Genomic DNA, 14442 nt, shown 5'->3' with positions numbered 1-14442 from the left:
CCCAGCAGGGTAGACTTGTGTACTGGCCTGTCATTAACCCAGCAGGGTAGACTAGTGTACTGTCATTAACCCAGCAGGGTGGACTAGTGTACTGTCATTAACTCAGCAGGGTGGACTAGTGTACTGTCATTAACCCAACAGGGTGGACTAGTGTACTGTCATTAACCCAGCAGGGTGGACTAGTGTACTGTCATTAACCCAGCAGGGTAGACTAGTGTACTGTCATCATTAACCCAGCAGGGTGGACTAGTGTACTGTCATTAACCCAGCAGGGTGGACTAGTGTACTGGCCTGTCATTAACCCAGCAGGATAGACTGGTGTACTGTCATTAACCCAGCAGGGTGGACTAGTGTACTGTCATTAACTCAGCAGGGTGGACTAGTGTACTGTCATTAACCCAGCAGGGTGGACTAGTGTACTGTCATTAACCCAACAGGGTGACTAGTGTACTGTCATTAACCCAGCAGGGTGGACTAGTGTACTGTCATTAACCCAGCAGGGTGGACTAGTGTACTGTCATTAACCCTGCAGGGTGGACTAGTGTACTGTCATTAACCCAGCAGGGTGGACTAGTGTACTGTCATTAACCCAGCAGGGTGGACTAGTGTACTGTCATTAACCCAGCAGGGTGGACTAGTGTACTGTCATTAACCCAGCAGGGTGGACTAGTGTACTGTCATTAACCCAGCAGGGTAGACTAGTGTACTGGCCTGTCATTAACCCAGCAGGGTAGACTAGTGTACTGTCATTAACCCAGCAGGGTGGACTAGTGTACTGTCCTGTCATTGACCCAGCAGGGTAGACTAGTGTACTGGCCCAATGCTCTTAACTGCTAGGCTGTCTGCTGTGTTTGTTTCCAGGATATGTCAGTTCTCAGGGTTCTGTGTTTGTTTCCAGGATATATCAGTTCTCAGGGTTCTGTGTTTGTTTCCAGGATATATCAGTTCTCAGGGTTCTGTGTTTGTTTCCAGGATATGTCAGTTCTGTGTTTGTTTCCAGGATATAACAGTTCTGTGTTTGTTTCCAGGATATGTCAGTTCTCAGGGTTATGTGTTTGTTTCCAGTATATGTCAGTTCTCAGGGTTCTGTGTTTGTTTCCAGTATATGTCAGTTCTCAGGGTTCTGTGTTTGTTTCCAGGATATGTCAGTTCTCAGTGTTCTGTGTTTGTTTCCCAGGATATGTCAGTTCTGTGTTTGTTTCCAGGATATAACAGTTCTGTGTTTGTTTCCAGGATATGTCAGTTCTCAGGGTTCTGTGTTTGTTTCCAGGATATGTCAGTTCTCAGTGTTCTGTGTTTGTTTCCAGGATATGTCAGTTCTGTGTTTGTTTCCAGGATATAACAGTTCTGTGTTTGTTTCCAGGATATAACAGTTCTGTGTTTGTTTCCAGGATATGTCAGTTCTGTGTTTGTTTCCAGGATATGTCAGTTCTGTGTTTGTTTCCAGGATATAACAGTTCTGTGTTTGTTTCCAGGATATGTCAGTTCTCAGGGTTATGTGTTTGTTTCCAGTATATGTCAGTTCTCAGGGTTCTGTGTTTGTTTCCAGGATATGTCAGTTCTCAGGGTTCTGTGTTTGTTTCCAGGATATATCAGTTCTCAGGGTTCTGTGTTTGTTTCCAGGATATGTCAGTTCTCAGGGTTCTGTGTTTGTTTCCAGGATATGTCAGTTCTCAGGGTTCTGTGTTTGTTTCCAGGATATGTCAGTTCTCAGGGTTCTGTGTTTGTTTCCAGGATATATCAGTTCTCAGGGTTCTGTGTTTGTTTCCAGTATATGTCAGTTCTCAGGGTTCTGTGCTTGTTTCCAGTATATGTCAGTTCTCAGGGTTCTGTGCTTGTTTCCAGGATATATCAGTTCTCAGGGTTCTGTGTTTGTTTCCAGGATATGTCAGTTCTCAGGGTTCTGTGTTTGTTTCCAGGATATATTAGTTCTCAGGGTTCTGTGTTTGTTTCCAGGATATATCAGTTCTCAGGGTTCTGTGTTTGTTTCCAGGATATATCAGTTCTCAGGGTTCTGTGTTTGTTTCCAGGATATGTCAGTTCTCAGGGTTCTGTGCTTGTTTCCAGGATATGTCAGTTCTCAGGGTTCTGTGTTTGTTTCCAGGATATATCAGTTCTCAGGGTTCTGTGTTTGTTTCCAGGATATGTCAGTTCTCAGTGTTCTGTGTTTGTTTCCAGGATATATTAGTTCTCAGTGTTCTGTGTTTGTTTCCAGGATATATCAGTTCTCAGGGTTCTGTGTTTGTTTCCAGGATATATCAGTTCTCAGGGTTCTGTGTTTGTTTCCAGGATATGTCAGTTCTCAGGGTTCTTTGTTTGTTTCCAGGATATGTCAGTTCTCAGGGTTCTGTGTTTGTTTCCAGGATATGTCAGTTCTCAGGGTTCTGTGTTACTGTTCTGACAGCATATCCAATAGTGTGACTTTTGGTCAAATCTCACCATAGACATTGAAGTTCCGGTTTTTCCAGGCTGGTGATGATGCCCATTCAGAGCAGGATGTTTCCATCATTTCAGGCGTGGCTCTTTAAACACACTGTGCCAGATATATTTTGCATAACACATGTTTAGACACACACACACACACTCTCTGCATAACACATATTTTGCAAAGCTCTGGGTCTGCAATCTGGGTCACATTAGTCCCATGCAGGGTCTCATACAAGTTGTCTTTATAACAACGTATTGTTGTAATAGGAGGAACACTCATTTATAGCTGTCAATACTCCTTCCCTTTTCTGATTGTTGATCAACCCAGTAGACATACTAATTTACTGTAACTAAAGACAAAACATTTGGTTTCTGGAGAAATCGTGTCCACAAATGCGTGACATAGCAAGTCCCAGTACTGACGAGTGCACGGTCCAAACAACATGCTGAGACTGAACTGGGCTGAGGTCAGCTGTTCTCTTTTTAAGGTGAATATCTTCTGTGGAACTGAACTGGGCTGAGGTCAGCTGTTCTCTTTTTAAGGTGAATATCTTCTGTGGAACTGAACTGGGCTGTGTAGGGAACTGTTGTGTGTGTTTTGTAGGGTGGCTTTCACTGGTTGTGTGTACAGTTATTAGAATGAACTAAAATATAAAATGGAACATGTAAAATGTTGGTTTCATGAGCTGAAATAAAAGATCCCAGAAATGTTCCATACGCACAAAAAGCTGATTTCTCTCAAATGTTGGTTTTACATCCCTATTAGTGAGCATTTCTCCTTCGCCAAGATAATCCATCCACCTGACAGGTGTGGCACATCAAATAGCTGATTAAACAGCATGATCATTACACAGGTGCACCTTGTGCTTGGGACAATAAACGGCCACTCTAAAATGTGCAGTTTTGTCACACAATACAATGCCACAGATGTCTCAAGTTTTGAGGGAGCATCCCATTGAACCGTTCCCAGAGAATTGAATGTTCATTTTTCAACCATAAGCCGCCTCAAACTTCGTTTTAGAGAATTTGGCGTTACGTCCAACCGGCCTGGCAACTGCAGACCACATGTATGGGGTTGTATGGGTATGTACGTATGGGTTGTACGTGTGTGGGTATGTATGTATGGGTTGTACGTGTATGAGGTTGTATGGGTATGTATGTATGGGTTGTATGTATGTATGGGGTTGTATGGGTATGTATGTATGTATGGGTTGTATGTATGTATGGGTTGTACGTGTATGGGTATGTATGTATGTATGGGTTGTATGGGTATGGGGTTGTGTGGGTATGTATGTATGGGTTGTACGTGTATGGGGTTGTATGGGTATGTATGTATGGGGTTGTACGTGTATGGGGTTGTATGTATGTATGTATGGGTTGTATGGGTATGTATGTATGGGTTGTACGTGTATGGGTATGTATGTATGGGGTTGTACGTGTATGGGGTTGTGTGGGTATGTATGTATGTATGGGTTGTACGTGTATGGGTATGTATGTATGGGTTGTATGGGTATGTATGGGTTGTATGTATGGGTTGTACGTGTATGGGTATGTATGTATGTATGGGTTGTATGGGGTTGTACGTGTATGGGGTTGTATGTATGGGTTGTATGGGTATGGGTATGTATGTATGGGTTGTATGGGTATGTATGTATGGGTTGTACGTGTATGGGTATGTATGTATGTATGGGGTTGTACGTGTATGGGGTTGTATGGGTATGTATGTATGGGTTGTACGTGTATGGGGTTGTATGGGTATGTATGTATGGGTTGTACGTGGGGTTGTATGGGGTTGTACGTGTATGGGTTGTATGTATGTATGGGTGACCTCCACTCTCACGTGTCTCTGACCTGTGATGACCTCCACTCCCTTAGTCTCTCTGACCTGTGATGACCTCTGTCTGACCTGTGAGTCCACTCCCTTAGTCTCTCTGACGTGTCTCTGACCTGTGATGACCTCCACTCCCTTCGTCTCTCTGACCTGTGATGACCTCCACTCCCTTAGTCTCTCTGACCTGTGATGACCTCCACTCCCTTCGTCTCTCTGACCTGTGATGACCTCCACTCCCTTAGTCTCTCTGACCTGTGATGACCTCCACTCCCTTAGTCTCTCTGACCTGTGATGACCTCCACTCCCTTCGTCTCTCTGACCAGTGATGACCTCCACTCCCTTAGTCTCTCTTCTCTGTTTCCCCCTCCAGGTGACTGCTGGCTCCTGGCGGCCATCGCCTCTCTGACCCTGAATGAAGATGTGATGGCCCGGGTCGTTCCTGCAGGACAAGGCTTTGGACGTGGAGAGTACGCTGGGATCTTCCACTTCCAGGTAGAGGCAGTGTCACATTCTACAGTCACAGGCTGCATCCCAAAATGCCTCCCTATATAGTGCACTACTTTTAAACTAGGCTCTGGTATAAATAAAAAGTGTAGTGCATTATGAAGGGAATAGCGTGCAATTTGGTGCGCAGGCCAGTGTTCATTTGCTTTAACAAATAGAGTGACTAAAATATTTGTTTAAAGTATATTTTTCAGTGGCAATTGACGAGAGTAAGTGACTAAATAGACCCAGAAATAACTAGAACTAAACAAAAGTAACTTCGGTTTTCTCTGTGACTAAAATCTGACTACTAAGTGGATTGGACAAGAGTTTTTGGAGAGATTTTCAGTCACAAAGCACAATTTAATATTAGCAGCAGCACAGTTCTGTTCAGTAGTGGGAAGGAATCGTCTCACCCGGTTCACACAGCCAACATCAGCTGGTGAGCTGCAGGGGGGACAACTGGTACACACAACCTACATCAGCTGGTGAGCTACAGAGGGGACAACTGGTACACACAGCCTACATCAGCTGGTGAGCTACAGGGGGGACAACTGGTACATACAGCCAACATCAGCTGGTGAGCTACAGGGGGGACAACTGGTACATACAACCTACATCAGCTGGTGAGCTACAGGGGGGACAACTGGTACACACAACCTACATCAGCTGGTGAGCTACAGGGGGGACAACTGGTACATACAACCTACATCAGCTGGTGAGCTACAGGGGGGACAACTGGTACATACAACCTACATCAGCTGGTGAGCTGCAGGGGGGACAACTGGTACATACAACCTACATCAGCTGGTGAGCTGCAGGGGGGACAACTGGTACATACAACCTACATCAGCTGGTGAGCTGCAGGGGGGACTGGTGAGCCTACATCAGCTGGTGAGCTGGGGGGACAACTGGTACACAATCAGCTGGTGAGCTGCAGGGGGACAACTGGTACATACAACCTACATCAGCTGGAGCTGAGGTACATACAGCTGGGAGCTGCACAACTGGGTGAGCTACACACAACCTACATCAGCTGGTGAGCTACAGGGGGACAACTGGTACATACAACCTACATCAGCTGGTGAGCTACAGGGGGGACAACTGGTACATACAACCTACATCAGCTGGTGAGCTACAGGGGGACAACTGGTACATACAACCTACATCAGCTGGTGAGCTGCAGGGGGACAACTGGTACATACAACCTACATCAGCTGGTGAGCTGCAGGGGGACAACTGGTACATACAACCTACATCAGCTGGTGAGCTGCAGGGGGACAACTGGTACATACAACCTACATCAGCTGGTGAGCTGCAGGGGGACAACTGGTACATACAACCTACATCAGCTGGTGAGCTGGTGAGCTACATCAGCTGGTGAGCTGCAGCTGCAGGGGGACAACTGGTACATACAACCTACATCAGCTGGTGAGCTACAGGGGGGACAACTGGTACATACAACCTACATCAGCTGGTGAGCTACAGGGGGGACAACTGGTACATACAACCTACATCAGCTGGTGAGCTACAGGGGGGACAACTGGTACATACAGCCAACATCAGCTGGTGAGCTGCAGGGGGGACAACTGGTACATACAACCTACATCAGCTGGTGAGCTACAGGGGGGACAACTGGTACATACAACCTACATCAGCTGGTGAGCTGCAGGGGGACAAGCACTGAGTGTGGGAAGAAAGGCTCCACCTCCGTTTATACACATGGCGACTCTTGATGCCCCTGTAGCTCACCAGTCCCCACCAGCCTGCTAGTTACCCTTTTGCCTGGTTTAAAAATACAGGCTGTTTTATGGAATGTAAAACAATAGCAGCATTAAGTTTAATAGTAAAATAACAGTGGATCGGGTCTCTGACTCTCCCTCGACTATAGGAAAGTAAACAGTCTTTGAATTTGTAGTCTCGCTTAACCCCTCCCACTTTTCCCCCACTACATTTCAGATCCAGGTTCTGTTGTGGAAATATCTCAAAAGATATGACCCATAATACCGACGCTACGTTTTCTTCCTTTCTATCGTGCCTTTTTACATTTATTAAGCATATGGAGGACCTTCTGAAACTGGGCTACTTGAGGACCGTTAACTATTTGTTTAGGCCACAACCTTGAACAGCCATGTCACTTCATTAGAAAGCTGTAGCGCCGACAACCTGGGCCTCTTTCAGCAGGACTCAACGTTTTGGAACCTTCAGATAGAAATATGCTATGTAGAACAAATATGCCTCTTGCCTCATGTTGAATAAGGAATAACATCTGCTCTATTCATGGCATTTCTATCTGCAACACTCAATAAAAAGAAATTGGAGTGGGTGTATTTTTACCCCTTCTTTCTCCCCAATTGGTAGTTACAGTCTTGTCCCATCGCTGCAACTTCTGTCCGGACTTGGGAGAGGAAAAGGTTGAGAGCCGTGCGTCCTCCGAAACACGACCCTGCCAAGCCGCACTGCTTCTTGACACACTGCTCGCTTAACCCGGGAGCCAGCCGCACCAATGTGTCTGAGGAAACACTGTCCAACTGGTGAGCAAAGTCAGCGTGGAGGCGCCCGTTCCGCCACAAGGAGTCGCGGTGGGATAAGGACATCCTGGACGATGCCGTGCCAATCGTGCGCCGCCTCATGGGTCTCGCGGTCACTGCCAGGATCGAACCCGGGTCTGTAGTGATGCCTCAAGCACTGGGTGCACCACTCGGGGGGCAGAATGTTTTTGAGCTAAACGTGGCCCTGGTAACATTATCAGTAGACTAAATGCAAATATTTGTTGGCACAGAAAGAAAGGACATTTCCTCTTGCCACTGCGCTGTATCTGACTGGGGAAATTACTTTATGTTGAGTTAATGTGGACCCAGTGACTCAGAGATGAGCACTTGGACCAGGACTCGCGCACTGGGATTCGGGCTCCAGACTTGGACTCGGTGAAACAGTCCTCAGCCTGAGGTTTAGTGACTCCATTGTTCTCTCTCTCTCTCTCTCTCTGTCTGTCTCTCTCTGTCTCTGTCTCTCGCTGTCTCTCTCTCTCTCTGTCTCTCTCTCTCTCTCTCTCTCTCTGTCTGTCTCTCTCTGTCTCTGTCTCTCTCTCGCTGTCTCTCTCTCTCGCTGTCTATCTCTCTCGCTGTCTATCTCTCTCGCTGTCTCTCTCTCTCTGTCTGTCTCTCTCTGTCTGTCTGTCTCTCTCTGTCTCTGTCTCTCTCTGTCTCTCTCTGTCTCTCTCTGTCTCTCTCTGTCTCTCTCTGTCTCTCTCTCTGTCTCTCTCTCTGTCTCTCTCTGTCTCTCTCTGTCTCTCTCTGTCTCTCTCTCTGTCTCTCTCTCTGTCTCTCTCTCTGTCTCTCTCTCTGTCTCTCTCTGTCTCTCTCTGTCTCTCTCTCTGTCTCTCTCTCTGTCTCTCTCTGTCTCTCTCTCTGTCTCTCTCTCTCTCTCTCTGTCTCTCTCTCTCTCTCTCTGTCTCTCTCTCTCTCTCTCTCTCTCTCTCTCTCTCTCTCTCTCTCTCTCTCTCTCCTCCCTTGTGTGTCAGTTTGTTTTACGTGTAATATCCACAGTACCAGTCAAAAGTTAACATACCTACTCATTCAAGGTGTTTGTACTTTATTTTATACATTGTAGAATAATAGAAAAGACATCAACACTATGAAATAACACACATGGAATCATGAACACTTGAGAGAATGCCAAGAGCGTGCAAAGCTGTCATCAAGGCAAAGGGTGGCTACTGTGAAGAATCTCAAATATTTAACTCTTTTTTTTTTGGGTTACTACATGATTCCATATGTGTTATTTCATAGTTTTGATGTCTTCACTATTATTCTACAATGTAGAAAATAGTAAAAATAAAGAAAATCTGGAATGAGTTGGTTTGTCCAAACTGTTGACTGGTGCTGTGTGTCTACGGGATTTACATGGCCTATTCTGCCCTTGTGTTGCGTTCCCATGCAAAACTAGACAGATAGCTAACAACTAAGTCTTCAATAAAACTCCCAAGGCGTGACTTTTCTTGAATGAATATATTGAAAACGTGTATGTTGTGAAACTGTAAAATACAGAAAAGAATATACTTTAGTATTCAATTCACACCGACATACTGTAGCTGTACATTAAACATTTGAAGTTGCATAAATACAAAGCACGCGCTAAGGTTCCATGCATCTGGCATGATGCCAAACCACATAGCTAATTGTTAACCATATGGTAATTGGCTCCCTTCATTACTCTAATGTATAACCATCTATGTGTAATAACAAAGCATATTACACTAGAAACAGTAACAAAACTACAGTATTGTATATTTTACAATTCGTTTGCATGACGCATGAGCAAAGTAATACAGCTAACGACATACATTAAAGGCATTGCAATTTGTGAGTAAATGCAACCAACATTGATATGTAAGCAATTCTATCAATAACAAGATTATCATCATTAGCTAAATGCTTGAATCGAACTTACAAACAAATATTTTTCCAAGGCTGAAGCGTGACAAGAAATAACTACATTCAAAGACCTGCACCGTAGCGTTGTTTGTAGCTGCTTCTATGCGTGCAAAACAAATTCTGTACTTCCTGTTTGCGTCGTCTTTCTAAGTACCAGAAAGCGCCACTAGGGGGCAAATAACACCATTGAACACAATGAAAATCCAATTTAACCATTGTAAATAAAATAATCTGTTACCTTCTAACAGGATGGCAGCACATGGCCAGATAAATCTAATGTTGCCGGCCGCCTCGATTCGGTCTTATGTAGCATCATTTGAAATGGTGTTTTTTTACACATTGGATAATAGTAGAGACTCAGAGCTACAAAATAGTATATTTTAAATAAACTTAGTTCACAAGATTAAACATTTAGGATCTCGGTTGTGAGATGTTGGAAACCAACCAGAAAAACCTGGCTTTAACCAGCAAAATTGAATAAATAAATAAATAATAATAAACAGGGAAATCTAAACATGGGCTACAGCTGAGGAACAATGAGGGAAGTCATTCTGCTTTGAATGTTGATAAACTTGTAACCCCACTTTTGAGAAAATGACCCTTGAATGTTCTGTTACACCTACTGGAAAGCTCTTCTTTGGCTACACCCATGCAGCATCGTTCACCCCCCCATCTCTTTAAGGATTAACGTGAGGCCCTGTGGTAAACACACCCTGTATCCAATCAAATCCATGTTCATTTGTCACATGCACAGGATACAAAAGGCGAAACGGTAATTGTCTCGATATGTTCATGAAATACAATAGATGGCCGTAATCACCCCCCAGACACACCTGGTTATTTTGATGGTCCAAAGTGGAGTCTTTTGTTTAGCTAAACAATGAACTGGCATAACCCCCAACTCATACTACTACCAATACAAACAAAATTCCAAAATTCAATGTTAGCTAGCTAACATTAGGCTATAACTAGCAATGCAAATGGATTTCTGTTTCAAATTATATTACTACACTGATCATACACGTAATGTTAGCTAGCGAGCCAGCAAGCTAACGTTTTGCAATAAACATGACTTTCTGACCAAATGATAAAGTTATATCTGTAAAATGTAGCTAGACTCTGACCTGTATACATGGAGAAACACTTCACACAGACTTGAACCATTAAACTCTGTTCTGTTTGTAGCTACATCTTGTTTGGCAGCGTTGTGTCAAGTCTGTTGATAGCTCCTGCTACAATCAGGGCATCAATGTTGTTGAGAAAAGTAGCAAAACTTGTGAAGTTGTCTGGCTGATGTTATATCTTTCAAAAATGTCGCGGTAGAAAGGACTGTCAACACACTGAACAGCTCACGTCAACACTACCACTAGGAGAGGAGAGGCTGCTCTCTGTCAACACTACCACTAGGAGAGGAGAGGCTGCTCTCTGTCAACACTACCACTAGGAGAGGAGAGGCTGCTCTCTGTCAACACTACCACTAGGATATGAGAGGCTGCTCTCTGTCAACACAACCACTAGGAGAGGAGAGGCTGCTCTCTGTCAACACTACCACTAGGAGAGGAGAGGCTGCTCTCTGTCAACACTACCACTAGGAGAGGAGAGGCTGCTCTCTGTCAACACTACCACTAGGAGAGGAGAGGCTGCTCTCTGTCAACACTACCACTAGGAGAGGAGAGGCTGCTCTCTGTCAACACTACCACTAGGATATGAGAGGCTGCTCTCTGTCAACACAACCACTAGGAGAGGAGAGGCTGCTCTCTGTCAACACTACCACTAGGAGAGGAGAGGCTGCTCTCTGTCAACACTACCACTAGGAGAGGAGAGGCTGCTCTCTGTCAACACTACCACTAGGAGAGGAGAGGCTGCTCTCTGTCAACACTACCACTAGGAGAGGAGAGGCTGCTCTCTGTCAACACTACCACTGGGAGAGGAGAGGCTGCTCTCTGTCAACACTACCACTGGGAGAGGAGAGGCTGCTCTCTGTCAACACTACCACTAGGAGAGGAGAGGCTGCTCTCTGTCAACACTACCACTAGGATAGGAGAGGCTGCTCTCTGTCAACACTACCACTAGGAGAGGAGAGGCTGCTCTCTGTCAACACTACCACTGGGAGAGGAACACTACCACTAGAGGCTGCTCTCTGTCAACACTACCACTGGGAGAGGAGAGGCTGCTCTCTGTCAACACTACCACTAGGAGAGGAGAGGCTGCTCTCTGTCAACACTACCACTAGGATAGGAGAGGCTGCTCTCTGTCAACACTACCACTAGGAGAGGAGAGGCTGATCTCTGTCAACACTACCACTAGGAGAGGAGAGACTGCTCTCTGTCAACACTACCACTAGGAGAGGAGAGGAGAGGCTGCCCTCTGTCAACACTACCACTAGGAGAGGAGAGGCTGCTCTCTGTCAACACTACCACTAGGAGAGGAGAGGCTGCTCTCTGTCAACACTACCACTAGGAGAGGAGAGGCTGCTCTCTGTCAACTCTACCTCTAGGAGAGGAGAGGCTGCTCTCTGTCAACACTACCACTAGGAGAGGAGAGGCTGCTCTCTGTCAACACTACCACTAGGAGAGGAGAGGCTGCTCTCTGTCAACACTACCACTAGGAGAGGAGAGGCTGCTCTCTGTCAACACTACCACTAGGAGAGGAGAGGCTGCTCTCTGTCAACACTACCACTAGGATAGGAGAGGCTGCTCTCTGTCAACACTACCACTAGGAGAGGAGAGGCTGCTCTCTGTCAACACTACCACAAGGAGAGGCACTACAACACTACCACTAGGAGAGGAGAGGAGAGGAGAGGCTGCTCTCTGTCAACACTACCACTAGGAGAGGAGAGGCTGCTCTCTGTCAACACTACCACTAGGAGAGGAGAGGCTGCTCTCTGTCAACACTACCACTAGGAGAGGAGAGGAGAGGCTGCTCTCTGTCAACACTACCACTAGGAGAGGAGAGGCTGCTCTCTGTCAACACTACCACTAGGAGAGGAGAGGCTGCTCTCTGTCAACACTACCACTAGGAGAGGTGAGGCTGCTCTCTGTCAACACAACCACTAGGAGAGGAGAGGCTGCTCTCTGTCAACACTACCACTAGGAGAGGAGAGGCTGCTCTCTGTCAACACTACCACTAGGAGAGGAGAGGAGAGGCTGCTCTCTGTCAACACTACCACTAGGAGAGGAGAGGAGAGGCTGCTCTCTGTCAACACTACCACTAGGAGAGGAGAGGCTGCTCTCTGTCAACACTACCACTAGGAGAGGAGAGGAGAGGCTGCCCTCTGTCAACACTACCACTAGGAGAGGAGAGGCTGCTCTCTGTCAACACTACCACTAGGAGAGGAGAGGCTGCTCTCTGTCAACACTACCACTAGGAGAGGAGAGGCTGCTCTCTGTCAACACTACCACTGGCAGAGGAGAGGCCTTTCTCTTAAGCGTATCAGCCTTGTCTAGAAACAATCCCTTAGTCCCTTCCACCCTTGTGGATATCACGGTTATTTCAGGACATTCCTTCTCATGGAGGCTGAGGGGCTGTGTTGGTACATTCTGGTTTCACTTCAGCCAGATGGCCCGTTGTGTTACTGCTGAGAGGCCCCAGTGAGAGGTGTGGTTGGTGGAAAGTTTGGGTCAGAGAGGAGGAAACCAGAGTGAGTCAGAGCATCATAGATCCAGGGGGATTTGGTTTTGTGTGTTTACTTCTCAGCCTCCCTATGGCCTGATGCTGCTCTGGGCTAAAGGATAACTGGTTAACAGGTTAACTGGTTAACAGGATAACTGGTTAACAGGATAACTGGTTAACTGGATAACTGGTTAACTGGATAACTGGTTAACTGGTTAACTGCCAGTTCACAATAACAGCAACAGAATAGTCTTCTGATATATAATTTCCCATTGTGTCTTTATGACTGACTGAGCAGCTATAGATCAGTGATTTAATAGACTCATATTCTATACATAAACAATATCCAAACAACAACATCTGTCACATAGGGCCTCTGAAACAAAATGAGTTCAGCACTTTCATTCTTTCATCTAGCCTGAAGGTTGTCTGTTGTGGTCCTCTTCAGTTCTGGCAGTTTGGTGAGTGGGTGGACGTGGTGATTGATGACCGGCTGCCGGCGAAGGATGGAGAGCTGCTGTTTGTTCACTCAGCCCAGGGCTCTGAGTTCTGGAGCGCCCTGCTGGAGAAGGCCTACGCCAAGTAAGGGGCATCACTCACCGATACACAACACCTAGTGTACACTACACGTAGTGAGGGGCATCACTCACCGCGATACACAACACCTAGTGTACACTACACTTAGTAAGGGGCATCACTCACCGTGATACACAACACCTAGTGTACACTACACATAGGACTTATGTCATGATGCCTTTATGAGGTATGTTTATCTGGTTCCTAATGGTCTGTCTCTCTCTCCTCTGGTCTGTCTGTCACCATTCCTGTCTGTCTGCCTGTCTCTCCTCTGGTCTGTCTGTCACCATTCCTGTCTGTCTGCCTGTCTCTCCTCTGGTCTGTCTGTCACCATTCCTGTCTGTCTGCCTCTCTCTCCTCTGGTCTGTCTGTTCCTGTCTGTCTGCCTGTCTCTCCTCTGGTCTGTCACCATTACTGTCTTTCTGCTTGTCTCTCTTTGGTCTACCTGTCCCTATTCCTGTCTCTGTCTTTCACCATTCCTGTCTTTCTCTCTGTCTCTCTCTCTGTCTCTCTCTCTGTCTCTCTCAGGGTGAATGGATGCTATGAGGCTGAATATATTGTCTGTCTCTCTCAGGGTGAATGGATGCTATGAGGCTCTCTCCGGAGGCTCCACCACTGAGGGCTTTGAGGACTTCACAGGAGGGATAGCGGAGAACTACGACCTGAAGAAGGCTCCCTCCAACCTGTTCCAGATCATCAGGAAAGCCCTGGCCTCTGGAGCTCTGCTGGGCTGCTCCATCGACGTATGTATGACTTCAGAATATTATTATCCAGTTTAAGTTTCCGGTTTATTTGCCATGTGTAATGTAAACATTGTTTTACCTATAAGTCGCTCTGGATTAGAGCTTCTGGTAAAAGACACAAATGTAAAGGAGACAGTCACTGTTACATTTTTATTTTTATTTAATCTTTATTTAACCAGGTGACAAGTTCTCATTTACAATTGCGACCTGGCCAAGATAAAGCAAAGCAGTTTGACACATACAACGACACAGAGTTACACATGGAGTAAAACAAACATACAGTCAATAATACAGTATAAACAAGTCTATATACGATGTGAGCAAATGGGGTGAG

The 14442-nt window shown here is 45.9% G+C and overlaps 1 pseudogene; it reads left to right on the top strand.

The window, feature by feature from the left end:
• LOC135523369 (calpain-2 catalytic subunit-like) overlaps window positions 1–14442 on the top strand; it is a 49218-nt pseudogene that overhangs the window by 7241 nt on the left and 27535 nt on the right.

The sequence above is a fragment of the Oncorhynchus masou genome, chromosome 31, assembly GCF_036934945.1.
Source record: "Oncorhynchus masou masou isolate Uvic2021 chromosome 31, UVic_Omas_1.1, whole genome shotgun sequence".
NCBI lineage: Eukaryota > Metazoa > Chordata > Actinopteri > Salmoniformes > Salmonidae > Oncorhynchus > Oncorhynchus masou.
This window is presented reverse-complemented; position numbering and strand designations above follow the sequence as displayed.